Source organism: Ciconia boyciana, chromosome 10, assembly GCF_034638445.1.
Source record: "Ciconia boyciana chromosome 10, ASM3463844v1, whole genome shotgun sequence".
Lineage (NCBI taxonomy): Eukaryota > Metazoa > Chordata > Aves > Ciconiiformes > Ciconiidae > Ciconia > Ciconia boyciana.
Genome location: NC_132943.1, coordinates 36,609,889 through 36,628,705, shown reverse-complemented (window position 1 = coordinate 36,628,705; position 18,817 = coordinate 36,609,889). Strand labels below are relative to the sequence as shown.

The following is an 18,817-nucleotide window of genomic DNA, read 5'->3' as shown; positions in this document are numbered from 1 at the left end:
AAAGAGTAGAGCTATTGGGTCAGTGATTCTCAGTTCCGTTGCTCCTTCTGATCCAGCCTTGAACACTACATTAATGAGTGTTGCCTTCCAGAGTGTCCTATGACCTTTTCTCTTGTTCTGCTTTTACTGTGGAAAGTACAGTTGGCATACTGTAACTGTATAGTTACAAGAAAAAGTACGGAGAGGCAAGTAAAAGTGTTTAAAATAATTTTTTTTTCTTTCCCCATTAAGCAGGGTTTGAATCTCATGAGTGAGGTGCCAATCTAGGTGTGAATGACACTTAAATATGTGTTTCAGACTTGTTTTCTGGGTTGGATCCTGTGTCAGTAGACAGGAAAATGTTAGAGTGAATGCTGTCTTTAAAACCCGAGTTTGCAGAGGGGGGGGCTGAGGATTTAGAGCTTCTGCTGTCTTCAGGGAGATAGAAGGTGCTTGGCTGTACAGGCTCAAGTAGAGCCACAGAGTCATTACATGTGGAGTAGCTTAATGGTTTTATCTTCTGTCTGGAATATCAAACTCTTAATTAGTACGGATTTGGAGTAGAAACAAAAATACATTATTGCAAAACCTGAAATCACCACTTCTCTACCTTTTGCCTTTTTTTTTAAGAAAAATTTAAGAAATAGAGCATCAGTGTGAGCGTATAGCATTTGCTTGTTGAGTTCAGTACTGTCATGATGATGAAATGGTCCAGGATACATTTCACATTAGATCAAGGGAAAAAATCTTTGTATATTGTAACTCCAGAACATACTCCCTTACACAAATGACCTTCAGCATTTATTATCTTGGTATTCCTATAAAGGCAAGATAGAAGCAAGTGAAATAGGTGGGCATGATGTATTGCGTAATTACTAAAATTGACACATATTTTGTTTGGCAGAATAACAAGGCAGTGAAATTATAACGTTGTGGTGCAGTATACAGCCTGTTAGAAAATGTTTCTGATGTATTAGCGCTCGGCTTTTATACTGCTAGTATACTATATCATTAGTCATACTTTCTGGGTCTCTTTTGGACTTAGCTTACCAAGTTACAGGAAGAGCTTGAAAGGCAGAATGCATTCTTGCTAATTATAGAAAGAGAGGCAAACTAGCAAATGAAATTAATTTTCAGATTTTCTTTTTCAAGTTTTTTTGTCAAGGATTGTTTTTTAGAGTACTTATCAATTGTGTCTTAACCAGAGGTTTATGGGAAAAATGAGGGAGAAGGTTGTGGTGTTTTTCTACTAACTTGTTGATAAAAAGCCAGTAATGAATGTGTACGCAAACAGTACAAATCGGCATGTCTGAAGGACATACCCTATTGAGTATTAAAGGATTTAGTTAATGAACTTGCTGAACCACTGGTAATTATTTTGAAGTACATTGATACTATCAGCTACTTGCTAGATGGAATTATTTGGAATATTAGTATTCAAAGATAATAAGGTTTTCTTGGTAGGTCTGACTTGAGTCCCTGGTAGCGTAAATAGAATAAGCATGCACCTGGTGCAAGGTCCCGAAGCCTTTTTGCCTCTGATGCTATTATGCTTCTTGACTAGGAAAACAAAATCAACAAAAAGTGCCTTTACCTAAAATAAACTTTAGTTAAGAATCTAGGTCTAGATTTGAGTAATATTTGACCATGTGGCTAGCTTTCATTAGAGACAATTAGAGGTTAAAGTTTAATATGAGCTTAACTTTCTTATTGAGACCACAGCGAAAACTTCAGAATTTCACTTTCATAAATATCAAGTGCATGTGTGATGGTACAAAGTCTTAGAGATGACAAAAATAAAAAAAGATAGTTCAGACCATCACTCAATATCAAGTTTGTCATCTGTTTTATTGCTGGTTTTTTTTGTGTTTCTATGAAGATATAAGGGTCATCTAGTAGTAAGAATTACGTGTTTGATAAGGAATGGAATACTTTTAAATCATCATTTTAAACATAACAGAATATTGTAGTAGTCTTGAAAATAACAGTTCCTCAGCTGAGTAACCCTGACAAATCTATTCCCATTGCCATAGATTCCGAGCCAGTTCCTGAAATTTGACTTGAATGAAATAGAGACATAGGCTTATGAAAACAGACAGACAAGTATGGTTGAAAAGGCAAACCAAAACAAAACCCAAATAACTTTACTTTGAATAAAAGGGAGAGAACCAGCAAGAAAGCTTCTTCACCCTTGAGAAACAACTGAGAGTATGTGAACCCAAATAAAGCTGCTTAGAGTCTTGGGGGGAGGTAAAGGTTGCCATCCTTGTAAATTAGCTGAATCACTGAAAAGACTGAAAACCCTAGTTCAGCATGATTATGCTTTGACTTATTTTTACTTTTGTACCTTGATTTACAATTTCACATTGAAGAATACATCCCTTATTTGCTATATTTTTCTTTAAATTTCCCTAGATGATAGCTCTAGTATCTTCAGTACCTCAGGTAATGGCAACAAGTGCAAGGTTCTTTGGAAGCAAACAATCCAAACAGACTTTATGCAGCCTAGGGCAATTTAGGTATGTTATCTCCAACAGGCGGCAGAGAGCTAATAGCAGTGTAATAACCAATGTAAACCTCTCCTGAGTACCTTGTGAGTAGGTTTCTAGTTCTGATGCGGTGCCAAAATAAATTGGTTGAACTGTGGCTGGTACTATCAAGTAGCAGACCATAGTAAACCCTTTCCAGCCTTAGCAGGTGTTAACAAGGCCCTTCAAGAAAGGGTAAGTTGAGAAAAGGTCACCAGTGAAACCAGATGATGCTATTCTGTTGAGCTATATGATGAAAGAATGGGTTTTTTTAATTGTATCGCCTTTTTATTCATTGTAGTGGAGTAAGTATCAGGCTGTCATTATTTTTGGTGGGCTCTGTGCTGTAGCTGAAAAGCCTTTGACATTTGTGCTTTTCCAATTTGTAATTGAAAAATGATTTTAAAATCCTTGAATGCAAGGCCTTTGTGGTTCTTGACTGTAAAAAAAAAAAAAATATATATATATATGTCGGATCGGAGGGAGTTGTCAAATAAGGTGCTAGAGGCATTGCTGTCGCCTGGTTTTACTTGCCACCTTGACTAATGACTCTAAGAAAAAGGGAAAACATAATTAATTGGATTGATTTAGGTGAAATTCAGTTGAGAACTAATGAAAAAAACTGTGACAATTAATAGATGAAATGGTACAAGGTGGGGAAGGACTGCATAATATGATGAGTTTGTTTTTTTTTTCCTTAAAGTGAATGAAAAAAAAAAAAGCAGTCATGTCAGGGAAAGAGGAATGAAGTAGAGAAACAAGAAATGAAGGAAAAGAAATAGCATGAGTTCATATTCCTCACAAAGTTGAGTTTTTACACTAAGGCAGCAAAAGATAGACCAATGAAAGGAATGTCTGTATAGAAAATGTAGAGTTATTTATTCATTTAATGGATCAGGGAAGTAATATTCCCTTGCTGATTAGGTAAAATTCTTGATCTTGATATCTTGATACCTGAAAGTTAACAGGTCCAGGGGCATTGAAGGGAATAGTGTAAGTAAACATCTCAGAGTGCATCATGAAAAATATCAAGATTTAAATTGCTATGGCTTATCCAAACATTCAGTAAAGAAGGTAAGAGTGTTTTAAAATCCCCTGTAAATATCTTAAAATGGAGAACATCAAGGAGCGAAAGCTAGGGTGGTTACTTAGGAGGGACCGGGTCACATGCTGCTCTCTGGTAAAACCAGAAAGAGGGCAAGAGCAGACTTTGGCTCCTCGTTCTGCAGGAGAGTGGATTGAACTTCCTGATGTTGAAACAAGATGTGGTACCATGTCTACAGACACATTTCCTAGCATCTGTGGGAGTGCAGTATTCTCTTTTTTTTTTAAATTAAATAATTAAATATTATTAAAAATATATTTTTAATTTTTTTTTTTTTTTTTTTTTTCTGAGACTACCAATCAGCTTTTCCTAGAAGGAACAGGATTTTGGTCTAATGCTGCATGTGGTGTGTATCTCATATTTAGAGGAATTAAATTACTAAATGGTCAAGCTACTGTTCTGTGTGTTAAATGACTGTTTTGTTGGTGTAGGGCAGTTGTGGGTAAGGAAATTATGGGGAAAATATTTGCATCAGAATTCCTAGTTGAAAATACAGTTCTATTGCTCCCAGCATTTTAGTCTGATTTAGACCTTTCCAGCAGAATTCTATTAAAAAGATTGTGTGAAATATATTTCCATTAAACTGTTCGCGCTAAATTTCTTAAAATAAGAAAAGAATTTCTATGCTTTGATAATATACTAGTTCACAACTAATATCGTCATTGTTTCTTTTTATTCTAGTACATGAGAAACTATAAAGCAGCAGTAACAAAGGTTCAAAAATGTTGACAAATGAGTGATCTGTTCCACATGAGAATTAGTGTCTGCTCTGTACCTTGGCAAGAAATTTGAATGCAGAAGGGTAAGCTGTTTTAGTTGTGGCTATGAACTGCTTTACAGAAAAGGATTATGCAAATATTTGAATTTTTCTTGGTTTAGTAGGGGTTTTATTTTTAAGACTGGAATGAATGATTCAAGTTAGATTTTTTTTGTTTGTTTCTTTTCCATTTAAAGTGCCTGTAACAAAGCCAAAAGACTAAGTTTATAGACTTTGGGGTTTAGAGAGGTGTTCCTGTCCATTTCCCCTATTAAACAGTACCCTTGACATGAAGTGAACTGCTGAGTGTTAGGGCAGGACCAAGTTGTTGACCCAAAGTTCGCACAGTATAAGTAACTGTGTTTCAGTAACCCTGTTGCTGAGTGAAAGAATAGTGCTTGTTGGCATGACTATTACAAATTGGCTTTTCCTCTGTTTTTCTTTTTTCTTTTTCCATTTTGTTTTCGGTTTTTATGTCCCTCCCTTCTCCACACCTGATAACTCAGTACTTAGCTTGAAAACACTGCTACAGTCCACTGAAGCTGCAGTCTCCTTGCTTCTCTTTAGTGTAGAGAGAAAGGCTTGTCTGGATAAAGGAAAGGCAGCAGCTGTGAAGTTTTCATTGATTTATTGGAAAAAAGGCAAAATTTGGGGACTACAATGCTATGGATAAGAGTTTATTTATGGAAGTGGTTGTGATACACTTCTCAAAAACGTTAAATAAAGCTGAATGTTTTCTAAGTGTGGGTAGGGAACTAGGAGCCTCTGAGAAACTGAATGTTTCTTTTAGCTCAGTGAAAGGAAGGTAAGCTAAAACTATGTAGCAAACTTTTATCCTTTTGATGTCTGTATAAGCAAAAGCATTGTTTCACAATCTAAGGGTTGACAAAAACTTTCTCTTGGCTTGCTTATTTCAGTTGCAGCAATGTGCTTTAGAGCAAGTGCATATCGCTTCATTTGACTGTAAATCCAAAAATCCTTTGAAATACCTCTGAGAAAATGTAGAGCTAAAGTCAGATTAGGCTGAGTCAGTCTGTTGATGCTGCTGGCTTTCCCAAAGGTTATCTTTAATCTGGCACCAAGGTGGCTATTGCTATGATATTATAGCCTCTTCAGACTACTCATGTGATTTCATTACTTCTCAAAACCAGATCACTAGTCTGCAGTTCCTTTCTGACCTCCCTTCTGTATTTTGATGTCCTCAGCATAGGTGGTATGCAAATACTGTGTTTCAAGTAAAAGTTCCTTGGATTTGCAATATCTGGTATGGCATTGTCTTGTAGGATGACCAAGGATGACTTCAGTTACTGCTGGTTTTCAGGAAGTCAGTGTGTGTGTTTATGACTTCATGCTGTTACTTCCCAATTCTGTCTCGGGTCCTATGGTTCTCATTTCCTGGATGGCTGGGATAAAAGGCTGCCATTCTTGACTTTCTTTCTAAAATAAAACAACGGGTATGCAAGTCCTTAGCTTTCTTCCTTAGACTCTTTCACTACTTAGGCAAGAGTTCCTTGTTGAAAGATCTTTCTCACGGGGCAGATGAGAGCCTAGACCACAAAAAAAAAAAAAGGGTGCGTGTGTGTGAAGAGAAATAATAATTTAAAAAAAAATAAATCAAAGCTTGCCAGTTGCAAAAGGATCTTGTAGTCTGGGAACAAATAGGAGGAGACAGATTCTTTCTTTCTGACAACAGCAATTCAAAATCTCTCCCATGGGTGCACGGGATTCTCCTTTTATCTCTGCACTTGAAAAAGACTACCTAATCGGTGTCTCCTTCCACAGGATGGGGCGAAGCCAGACCCACTGGCGAAAAACGTTTTTGATAGGACTCATTACCAGTCCAAAACACGGAATCATTTTGTAGATGTAGACTTACTTGAAACAGATTTAAGATGCTTAGATACAAATTACTTTGCTGATTTGCAAGCAGTTTTATGTAGTATTTGGAATTCTGGAATTTAAAGACAAAGCTGGTTTTATGCTCAAAGTCCTTTATTTTAAGAACACTGAATCCTTGGGCTTTTAAAGGTGTGTGTAGTTTTAGTGTCCATCACTTACTGAGTAAATGAAGAATGTAGTGTTGCAGTTACAGCAGAAATGACATGGATAATGCATAGACTGGCACACAGAAATCTTCAGGGCCAGGATTAATCATTGGCATTATCAAAATCAGATGTTGACCAGTGGCGGAATCTAAAAACTCCAAAATGGTGAACGTGATCTAATTTCACTGTAGTGAGGTTAAAAGAAATGTTTCAACTTCCCTATTTTATTTTGCAGAGAGTTAAAATTTATTTTTACTGCAGCAGTAATGTACTGCAGTAGTAAATGGTAGGAGGTTCTAGCACGCATGACCTGGTTCAGCTGGATAACACTATTGATTTTTTTTTTTTCAGTGCCTCTACTTTAGTTAATTTTAACTTCATTTTCTGATTCTTGATTAGCTCAGTGGTAAGTTGTCATTACAGAATTCGACTCCCTAAGGGCATGATCTATAAGGCAGATTTTTCCAGTGGAGGGTCATGATTCAGCTAATTTAAACATAATTTAAAGAGCAGTTGGCCTAATACCCTGAAGTGGAATTTGAGATACTTGGAAGTCCAAGAGTGTAATACCATAAATTAGTGTTTATGTTAAGTACTCTTTAGAGACCTGCAGGAGGGGGCAGTGGAACACGTAATGCCTCTTGTGTTCTTTTTTTCAGTAGGCATGTGAAGGTAAAATCTCAAGGAAGATTAAGAAAGCAGTTGCACTTAATGCAGAATTGCCATTTAACATTTCATTGGAAGAGCTTTGTTTCATCAAAGTTGCCATAATATTTGTTTATCCAGACTCTGTATTTGGATTTATATTTTAATGGCCTATTCAAATAAATGAGCATAATAAAAATGCCTTCATGCGGTTAGAGCAAGCTAATGAACTCTGAATTTTGCATTTACTGATGTTTTACACTTCTTGTAAGTTTAGTACTGAGCTACGTTTAGTTACTTAGATCAATTTTTATAAGATACAGCAAATTTGTCTCAATATTAGCATCTAAATGATTTTGTCAAGCTGAGCTGATGTCTCAGAATGCTGTATATAGGTGGCAGATTGAGGGTAAATGAATTGGATTCATGTCTTTCCTGACTATTTTTGGCACAGCCAAAGTGGACTGAAGTGTGACTGTCACTTCCCCCAAGAAAAGATCATTATTTGCTGAAAGATTTCCTATGTACACTAACGCTGTCGTTTCCAGTTCAGTACCGCAGTGCAAGCCAGTGTGGAAGTTGGCAGACACACTCCTGCTCTTCTTCCACTTTCTAGTGCTTATTGTCAGCCCTTACTTTTTGTTGGCACGTGGTAGGAGAAAACTTCACCACCGGATTTTTTTCTTCTCCCCCCCCCCCCCCCGCCCAGTTCCCTGACAGAGCTGGCTATGCCAGAGTGCTTGTGCCAGTGCAGGAGAAGGGCAGCGTAAGTGGGAGTAAGTGTTTGGGGACAGAAGGCAGTGAGGAGCCCAAGTGCTCCAAGGGTGCATTAAATCAAATGTAAAACTATTTACGGGACTAATGATAGAGTAACATCAGAGCTAAATGTGCTTGAATGGCTATGTTTCTGAGAAGTGGTTTTCAGCCAGCTAGATGGTGAGTAGTTAAAGTGCATTAGTAGTTTCTAAAAGAATCAGAAGTTACTGTCCAGATTGTTTATTAAGTAACTGTACTTTAATGTGATTAAGTCAAAACTGTACAAAACATTATCTCATAGGGTGATAACTAAATTGATGGGTCATGGTTTGGATCTGTATGTTTTAATAAGTAATAATAACCATGTATAACTAATAAATATATACATTAAAAATATTTTTTCCCTTAAAACAGTTAAAACAATTTTTCTATTTGTATAAAGTATTTGTATGGTGTTCTGAGTGTGAGTAAAATATACTAAAATGGTGTTCAAATAGGAGGGAGGAGTTGTTACATACACAATCTGGATTTTGAAAATTCTTCCTATAGATCTTTAAGCCTACAAGAAAAGCAGTGAAATCTAGTCTTAACTGCAAGGTGTTTGCCTGATTGGGATTTTTTGTTGTTGTTGTGTGTGTTGATTTTCTTGTTTCAATAGTGGATCCTGGTTTCAGGGGACATAACAAGTTTTGGTGTACCAATAAAAATCTGGGTGCTTGGTATTGTTGACCATGATCTGCTTATTTAAAGCTCTGTTTCTCTCCTTCGCTATTTCTGCCAAGCTGCCACCATACCTCCTGTCTGTCTGCTGCTGGATCTCTGCTTCCCCTTCCAAACAGCTAGACTGGTTTTATCACTGCTTTTTCTTGGTTCCCTTTATTGCCTGTGGTACTGGCAAGGAGCCAACCAAGGCTACAGCCAAATGATTCAAAATGTAAAATTTCTTCCAGGTCTGTTTCAAGGTATTACCTTGAGCTTCTTGCAGTCACCTATACTGCAGCATCCTCCCATTTGGGAGAGAGTCACTCCTTTTTAGAGGGCCATTACACTTTTGAAAGTTTGCAGGTGGTGAAGATTCTGCCACATTTCTAATTAAATTCTTCTTTGTAGGCAATTATCCTTTTTTTAACCTGCTTCTAGGTTGCATTATTTTTATTTTTAGTTCAGCATTAGGCTTTAGCATCTCTGAAAGTCAATCAGTTATATAACTTTAAAAAATTTTTATCTCAAACTTTTTGCAGTATTATTAAAATAAATGGGTGCGTTAGAGTGCCTTTGGCATAATGTGTAAGGTCAAACTCTAATTACCCTTTAGTTTAAGGCATGTTTTGAGACCTGTAATTCTAGCTGCTTTATCCCCGTTAATTTAAATAACCGTAAGAACTGAGGACTTTCCTATAGAAGAAAGGGGTTCATCAGTACCAAGATCTGCTCTGTCATTCAGAAGCATCAGCAGCCAGGGAACCTACTTGATGCAGTTGATTAAGTTCTGGGATGCCCTGCTGCTCCAGTGCTCAGTGCTCCAGTCTTTACAATTTGCTGTAATCGAACAGAATAGCCTGGTTGACTTTATGCATGACACAAGGAATGAAATGGTGTCCCAGCCCATCACTCTCCAACATGACAGGTGGAGATAGGTGCGTCTTCAGTGATTTCCAAAAAGGCTGTCAACAGCCTGAATGTCACCTGTGTTGAAAAAGCAAACAAACAAAAAAACTTAATGGACTTTGTTCTTGCACTTGTGACTCTTCCCAGTCACTCCCCCAAACCACAAATATTGCTTGAACTGCGTTTGGAAGAAATCCCCGTGTCTGTAGTTTGTCCACTTGCTATCTAAATGCTTACTTGGGTTAATGATGTTCTGCTATTGAAATTCTTCCTGAAAACTACTTGCTTCTTTTCTTTACTTACCCACAAAAAATATGACATCTGGCCTCATTAGGAATATGTAATGGCTATCCCATTCTGCATTTATAGAGGTATACTTTTCACTATGAGTGAACAGGTGAATCAAAGTGTCAGAGGTCAACTCAAATGGTTCTGTGAGACAACTCTGTCGTATGTTCTAATCTTCGTAGTAGAGATGTAGACAGAGAAGTTACACAGCCGCCCTCTATCCAACCCTCAATGCTGTTTTTAAATGCAAGTCTGTTCTTTCCATACTTTTGAGTCATGGTAAAGCATTAAATTAAAAATCAGTCAATCCATCTGTGGTAAGCAGCTCAGTGGCTTTGCACAGCAGATACTTATTTATTAGGTAATTTCTTTTTTTTTTATCTGACACCTGTTACATGATAAGTGAAATTGAAAAAGACTACATTCTAAACTTCCAAATGCAATCTGTTGCCACTTCTTATTTTCATTTATAAATTACATTAGGGAGAGAGATCTTAAAAGTAAAGTTAACATTCTTAACAAGTATGAAGGGTTTTGTATTTTTTATGTCTTCCTGGAGTGAAAAGATAAACTGCAATATTTTTTTGACTGCTTTTGAGATGGGGAAAGAATTGCATTTCACATCTCAATGGTTATGGATTTACCATGAAAACATGTAATATTCTTGTTAAGAATCAACGTACTGTATTGTAATTCATGTTGTATTTATTTTCTTATTGTTTATATATTTGATTTTATATTTATAAATCACTGCCTGTAATTCAGTTCCAGAACTGGAAAATTTATGGATTTGTTTATAGATTTGTTTTTATATTTATAAATCACTGCCTGTAATTCGGTTCCAGGAAATTTTCAGTTCCGTTCCTGGAAAATGTACAGATTTGTTTATCATGTTAATCTAAGTTACAAGGCTGTTTGATTCTGGCCTTTTACAGACAGATGTACCATAACTAAAAAAGGTTAATAATAACATAAATATAAAAGCAGTAAAGTGCCTTCCCCCCTCCCATTTGGGTTGCTTCCTTTTTGTGATAAGTTGCCGCTTCCTTTTCATCCTCCCCATTAACTGTGTTGTATCGCAGAAGTGGGAAGACTGCAGCTACCCAAAGTGTATTCAAGGTCCTAGATGTATTAGAAGTGATGGTTCCACAGTTCTGTAACCTTATTTCCTGATTTTATTAACTTTTTTGGTAGCTGGGACACTTTCACTTGCTCCTGGAATGGAAGGACAAAGACCAACTAGGCTTACAAATGTTTGAAAAACAATGTGAGCAAAGATGTGTTGCTTCACTGAAATATTGTCTGGGCTGTAAATGACAGCCTTGTTCATAACATTTTGAGGGGTTTTATGTAAGTCTCTTCTTTGACAGCTCAAAAACTTGATACGTGATTTAGCTGTTAATAAAAATTGACCTAATTGGCTCACTAGGCATGTATACTATTTAAAACACCTCTTTTTTGCATTTTTAAGTGACTATGGAATTCAAGATGGAGATGAAAAATCCAAAGATTTCTGAATAAGTGTAATTGAATCTTGCTAGATTTAAACCAAAATCTGCTTTGACAGGAACACTTAAATTTTGGTCTATTTAAAAAAAAAAAAATCAAATGAAAGAAAATCAGACCTGGATAGCCAAATAGGTCATGTTTCAATGATGCAGAATAACAGAATATAAAGGCCTGCCGTATTACTGTTTTTAATACTAGGGCATTTTTTTTGAAAAATGGTTAAATTCCTATGAAGTTTGTAGCACCTAAAATAAAAGCATTTTTAAAGAAACTTCAAAAAAGTCAGAAACATGAAGATTAACTTACTATATGTTAAATTAATCTTTTTAATTTCTGCTGATCTGGGGTTCATGGTTGTGTGGTGGTAAGTAGGGATTATCTTACAGGTGCTCTTCTACCTGCTGCCTTCCTGCCTTCCTCTTCAAGAATGTTTTATTTTCCTGGATGAATTGAATCCTTTTTGCAGACTTATTGCCCCGAAAGTAACTCTCGGGCATGTCCGTTATCATGTGTTTATTCTGCCATACTGGGACATTAATACATAAGATGCTTAAGAAGCATATATGCCTGACTGCCCCTCTGCCTTTGGCAGCAGTCATGTCAGCAGCTCCGGGCTGAGGTGGCACCCCTAAGCGGTGGGTGCTGTGTTACAGTGATCTATGAAGAGTACTCTGTCACCTTTGAACAAATGACACGGCTCGGTGCTTTGGAATTTTTTATCACTAAGGCACTGTATATTTTGTGAAATGTCATTCACACAATGTTTCAACAGATTCCTGAACAACAGTGTTCATCTAAAACTGCCAGTCTTCGGACTCTTAGTTTATTCTTCCCCTCCGCTGAGTTGTTCAAAATTAAACCTTGCATCTGAATATTCTTCTACACCTCTGTATTACTTTGTGGGCGTTCTCTCAAAACACAGAGCGTGTTTCCAGATGTTTGGTTCCCAACACTGGATTATGTGCATTTTTTTATATATGCTTTTAAATATGGTCTCTCCAGTGTGTTCTGTCCTTTACTGCTAAATGGTGGGAGAAATGTGTTCTCCTCAATACCAGTCTCTGTATCTTTGCTCTCCTATCTATAAAATGTAACTCTGACCTATGAAGTTGGCAAGCCCTCATTATGTGATTAAAGAAGGTGTCAAATACTATGATAATGGTAGCTATACGGATATTTAAGAACAACAGATAGCCAAGCCAGGTGATTTCCTAGTAACTCAATTGCCATTGAGCTTAGACAGATTATTTACTGCAGTTTAGTGAATTTCTGTTAAACAGATAAGCCGTGTTAATTGTGCAGACATGGCTTCATGAGGAATACAAGATAAAACACAGTATTATAACCTTGAGTGAAAGTGGTAATTTGGTGGTGTTTCAACTTGTTGCATGACTTAAAAAAAGGCAAACTTAAAGGCAAGTTTATATTTCTTTATTTCTTTGGTTTGGGGAGTTGTGGATCTCGTTCCTCCTAAACATACTCCAGATTGATAACATGATAAAGCTGACTTTGTACTTGGAAATATCACAAAATTTTATTGTTATACAGCTTGGACTGCACTAAAATCTAGCATAGAGTTTAGTGGTGGATATCACAAGCATTTGAGCTATGTTCTTGGCCTTTACAGTGATATTTTGTGCTCAAATTTTGATGTTACTGGGTAGGTACCTTTTCAACAGCAGAAATGCACCCTATTAACTCTTGCTGAAGAGGAAGATGCGCAGTTCTTTGATGGGTAGAAGTCTGCTGTATAAAGCTAGTTCTTGAAATTAACTTTTTCGATGGGGAAGATAGCAATGTCTAGCGACTTTCCATTTATCACTGATAAAGTTCTATACAATCTGGTTACTGACTTTTTGAGTCTAGAAGAAGTACCAATTTGAAACTGGTACAATACAGATAAGTAAAAAGAAGTATCAAAGGATGGTTCTTTGTGTGGGAAAAAAAATCATTTTGACTTTGGGATGAAAAGTACAGATCTTCTAATGCAGTGAACTATTAATTTAAATACTTTTGATCAACATATTGTAGTGGAGTAGTCACAAACCAGGCAAATCAATAGATGTAAATGTCACAAGTGAGGTTGTTCATCACCCTGAGCAAAGCAAAGATTTGGTTTCATGTGAATGAATCTATCCAGCGCTGGAGACTATGGACCCAGTGCCAGAACTCAGATGTGTGAAAAATATTAACTCTCTTCAATGTGAGTTGTGGGGTAGAGTTGAAGGTGATATGTGGATGAGAATGCACGGCAAAAATGCTTATCTCGTGCAGAGCACCCTAGGGAAGATGCATAGGAAAATTTTACTGGTTTTGTGTGCATTTGCTCCCTTTCGCTTTAACCAGAAAAGGGAAAAGAAAACTGTGAAAAGTAAATACCATCCTTTTGACGGGAAGCTATGTAACAGTGCAGACCTGTGTTTGTACCAGGCATTTAGACCAGTCCTGCAAGATCTTAAGACTGCAAATGTTTGAAATAATATAGTGGCAAAGTATTTGAAGACAAGATTTCCCTTTAGTGTCATGAAATAGCAATAAAAAGACAAATAACCCAAAGTCACTATACTGAATGCAAATAGCAACAAATAGCTGAAGAAAATAGTATGGTAAATGTACGATTATTTCCTAAATCAGATAATTGAGCACAATTCAAGATGTGGTGGTGAATTGCTCCTCCTTTTATTCCAGGCAGTTGGAGGAGAAACTCCTTGGATGTAAATTACTTAAAAGTAAGAGTATCATTTGGCAAAGAACTTGCTCAAACAAACTACCCTATATTTATCAGAGCAACAGCGAGGCATATGAGATGCCAGCAATATCAAAAGGGTTCGTTAAGGTTGGATGGCCAGCTAGGACCATTTGAAAGACAGAATACCTGCTGTGAAGGATCCCAAAAGCATAGTGGGGAGAGTGAGCTTACTGTAGCGCTTCACTAGAATCCATGGTGAGTGCCACGAATATGTACAAATTCGGTGACTTACGGTATTACCATGGGCACAGTAATCCGTACCTTGGGGGGGTGGGGGAACAGGTGGGGGTGTCATCTTTTGTTGATCCCTTTTGTTGATCCTAGCTATGTTATTGGTCGTAACATGAGGAATGGGGCCATAAAATGAGTGGAAGTTGGCACCCTGTCCTGTTTGTAGTTCCGCTTTTCTTTTCCCGTTCTGCTTTGAATCCTCCACTTAGCTATCAGTTAATGAAATAGCAGTGAGTTCTTCTGTTTGAAAAGTTATATTCTGGTTCTGTAGTAATGTTATGCCCCCTGTAAATTAAAGGGGAACTATCTAAGCTTGCTGTAAAAATTTTCAAGAAAGTATCTTCATTTTCATGTGCTGAATAACTGCTAGAAAATATTTTCAGTTTAGAGAAATCCTTAAACAGTGAAGCTCAGAAGTCCTGGTTTTTACTGCAGGTGTCAGATTCTTTCAGTGACATTGGGAGGCCATGTATTGTCTCTCTGTCTTGATTTATGCATCTACAAGATGGAATGATAATAATCTCATAGGAGTACTTGTAAACTTTACCTAATGTCGATGGGTGCTTCTACATCCTTTGTTGAGATTTCATAAATGTTATGGGAGAGGAAGCAGCTTCCTCAGTATTAACAAGCAACTACCTTCCTTTGTTATACCAATTTTAGCTCCAGCATTACTTTGGCATAAAAAAAAGAAATAATCATTTGGCTTACTAGTTCTGACTTCCCTCCCCGCCTCCCCCCCCCTCCCTGGGGAAGGGGGCATGGGGTGGCTTATGAAACTCTGCAGAGAATTTGAAGGAAATTCAGGGATTGGTTCATTTGCTTTAGTTTGAGGTTGCTTTCAAATCACACTTTTCTGTCTGGCTGCTTATTAAGTCCTGCTGTTTGGTTATGTATATGTATTGTAAGTTAAGACTGCAAAATACATTTTTGTTTCCCATTGGCTTGATTCCAATGATATTTGAAAAGTTAATACCTACTAACTGGTGTAGACTCTAGTTTGCGTATTAAAGCCCTTCAGGTTTCAGTGGCAGCATGTTGAGGTTTTACTGCTTGAAAAGAATTCTGGTACTGGCAGTTTCAGCAATATTCTCCTTTTGAAGGAGCTACAAAGTGAGAATAATATTTTAGTTTGGCTCCTATAGTAGTTAGGCTCTCATCTTGTTGCTTGTGATTTTAATGGAATTTTAAAACATTGGTGGTATTAATAGTTCTTTGCTTTCTTTAAGAAGTCAGCATCCAGTTACAGTAAAGGATAATTTCTGGAAGGCTAAACACACAAAGCTAAACCTTTTTTGAAAAATATTGCTGAGTTGTGACCAGCAAGGTTTGCTTTTGAAAATCGAGTTAGCAGACACACGCATTCTTGGATGAAATAGAAAGGTGAGACTGATTTTGCGCAGTCATTTGTGCAGTGGAATTCCAAAAAGATTTAAATATAGGTAGTTAAAGAAACAAATTAGAGCTTGCATGCTCACAGTCATAAACAAAGTGAAGAAAAAGGAGCGTAGAGGTTTGGCAGAGTGATCAGGAACTTCTGTCCACAAGTACACTGTAATACTTAATGTCTCCATTACTCCCAGCTTAGAACAATACTTCCTCTTGGGTTCCTTTCCAGTTTATCAAGGCACGTAATAATTTCACATGTAATGTTCTCTCCTAGCTGAAATAATGCTTTATGCTTTCAGTTTTCATGGTAACTGCTAATTAGTAATTTTGATTTTGATCTCTGTTCCCCCCCCCCCCCCCCCCCCCCCCAACTATAACAGAACTATTTTTTCTTCATATTTTTTCTTTATACATAGAAATTTGTGTTGTGGTTTACATCAGTATTGTTGAGATACTGATTTCTTTCTTTGAGAAGTACAGTTTTTCTCAAGAGTGACCTACGTGCTGCTGTTCTGCAACAGCTATTTAAATTTTTTTGTTTTTAAAGGCAGAGTCAAAGATGTTTGTAAGAATTCAGTAACAGTCCTTTTTGTCTGCAGGCCATTGGTGAGCGGTTTAGAGTGCACATCTATGCATGTGCATATATATTAATGCAATTTCCAAAGAATGAGCTTTGCTTGAGTCTTCTTGCATAAGTTTTCCATTAAAACAGAATGGGTTTTGGAAAAGTGCAGAAAACTGTAGCTAAAGATGTGGTGTGTTTCTGAGCAGGATTTTTATAGCGCTGGGCTGTAATGACTATTCCCTATTACAGAAATTCTCATATGTTGCTGCATTTCTCAATTATTACCTTTGTGCTTAATTTTTTTTTACAAAAGTTTAAAACTGCAGTAGAAGTAAGACTGTTTAAGATTGTAATTTCACATAAGCTTGCTCTTTTTCAGTACTCCTAGCTATTTCTTTTGAAATGAACTTCTGTGAAATACATAAATACCAGTAGAGATGCTCAGCTGTCTCTCGTATAGTTGATTCTTTGATTGTATAGCAACATTAAAGTGTTTCAGAAAAGCAGTATTGAAGAAGTGTTTGTGAAGTTGTGTTTGTATATGAAACCAAAACATCGAGTAATTTAATTTTCATTAGCAACTATCAGTATTACTTGTATGTGATTGTCCTGGAAGTAACTTAAGTAATCTGAATAGTTATGCATGATTCATAAAATTGGCAATGTCAACATATGTTGTTGGGGGAAGGAGGAGGAGAGAGTAGCATGTAGTTTGGTGTAACGGTTGGATATAGGGTGCAATTTTATGTTGATGGTTCTGATTTTTGTCTCACCAGCTGAGTCCTAGGTTTGGTTTTTGAAAGCAGAATTTTCTCAAGTGCCGTAGAGAGTCACTTTATGTTCTGTGGTTTTGCTGCGGTTTCTTCTCTTGAAATAGAGTGTCTGAAATAGAGTGATAAGTCTTCTCTGAAATAGAGTGATAACTATCTAGGAGAAGATTCTCCATGGCTGCATGTTACAAGGGTCTCATGGAAGAGTATATGCACACTGGTGGAGTTTTGCCCTTCATACAGGACAGCTGTTAGCCCTTGAGCTGTGCTTTCCAAGGAAGTCAGCACTGGATATTCAGATGCTTGGTGCTGACTGGTAGGGACAGATGTTAAAGATGTGTGAATATAGTTCAAATGCAATTAACTTGCAGTCTTCACCTGCACAAATACATTTGAAAATCTGGTTTAAATGGGGTCATATTTGATACACCGTGAATCCATACGCTGAGCTCTTGAAACCTTGGTAGTGAAGCTTATATTTCTGAAAGGACTGAGGTGCTGTGAAACTCTCCTGGTTTTCCTTCAGTGTTTACGGATCTAGTCACTGTACCCAAAGCCATAGACCAGAGTTGGTAGCTCAGATCTGTATAGAAAGAAAGGGAAAATAAATGCCTGGCATAGGTATTTAAGCCATTCAATAGGAAACTTTCAGGCAAGGGTCCATTTCTAGTTTTTAAGCACTGTTCTTCTGAAGTTTGGGGCTAGGGGTTTATTTCTTTTTTTCTTTTCTTTTTTTTTCTTTTTTTTCCAGTTTTCAAGAGAAAAGGCTAAAAATTACTTTCTTTGAAAACATGGCAGGTGTTGGTAACTACTTTTCACGTCACTCTCCTTTCATGGAGATCAGTTATGGGATCGGTCACTGAATCTGCTGTTAGCAGTTGTCTGAATTTTCTTTGTATACTTAGGAGGATGACCTATATTTATTTATCTCCTCTGGTTCTGGGCGTTCAGCACAGAATGGTGCTTACCTGGGGAGTGAGTTGCTATGTGTAATGGTTTAAGGATTGTTGTCAAAATATCATATGCTTGTAAAGGATGGGAGAAGACACTCTTTCATTCTCAAGTATTGGAGATGCCTCACGGAGGGTTTTTCTATGGACAGTTGAACAAACTGTGAACATGATGTTAGACTTGCAGCATGTTTCAACTACATGGAAGTTAATTGGAGCAGGGCTTGGAATCGCGTCTTCCCAGTCCCAAGTAGCCGGTACCATTCTGTGTGTGATGCGATGAATGTTTGAGTCTAAACTTGTTGACCTGTCGTGGTTTTAAAAGCTTACACATTCTCCTTAGTCCTAACTGTGTTAAAAGATACAGAGCACTCCTATCCAGGAAATGGAAGAAATTTGTCTTGCTAGCTTGGAAATTCTATTATGTAGTAGTCTATATCTCAGTAATTTTCACTACATTTCTCTAGGATGGATCACATACCAAAATATCAAAATAAGATTGGTAATAACCATAATAGTGTGCAACACCTGAATGTTTCTCCGTAATACACATTACAATGAACTACTTGAACACATGCCTGATCTATAAGACAGAGATGAGGAGATTAATTTGTCATAAATATTACTTTGTCAGTTTCATATCTGTGCTTTTAACTTCATATCACGTCCTTGTCGAAATGTTGGGATTATTCAGAATGTATTCAGAAGGGCTAAAGCAGATAACCTGAAGGAATGTAATATGATAAAGCCTAAAACCCAGTATAATCTAGTTTTCGAGATACTCTGAGATAGATTTAGTAGAAGTGACAAAATGGATATTGCCAACTTTTCGTAATTTTGAAAACTGTCGCCATCACTTAAGAAAACCTGTCTCATCTGTATAAATACAACTTAATGCTGTCCTTGAGGCTAACCAATTAAAGCAAAGATTCTGAATGTATTA

The 18,817-nt window shown here is 37.0% G+C and overlaps 1 protein-coding gene across 10 annotated transcripts in view; it reads left to right on the top strand.

Annotated features, from left to right (window-relative positions):
• The window catches only part of GULP1 (GULP PTB domain containing engulfment adaptor 1), a 167,307-nt gene that overhangs the window by 52,541 nt on the left and 95,949 nt on the right, over nt 1-18,817 (top strand). For 3 of the 10 annotated variants that reach the window (XM_072873851.1, XM_072873846.1, XM_072873843.1), the window contains exon 2: nt 4,294-4,414. The exons of the other annotated variants lie outside the window; for them this stretch is intronic. The gene's annotated coding sequence lies outside the window, so the exon portion shown is untranslated. The remainder of the gene's footprint in view (nt 1-4,293; nt 4,415-18,817) is intronic. 10 annotated transcript variants of the gene reach the window in all.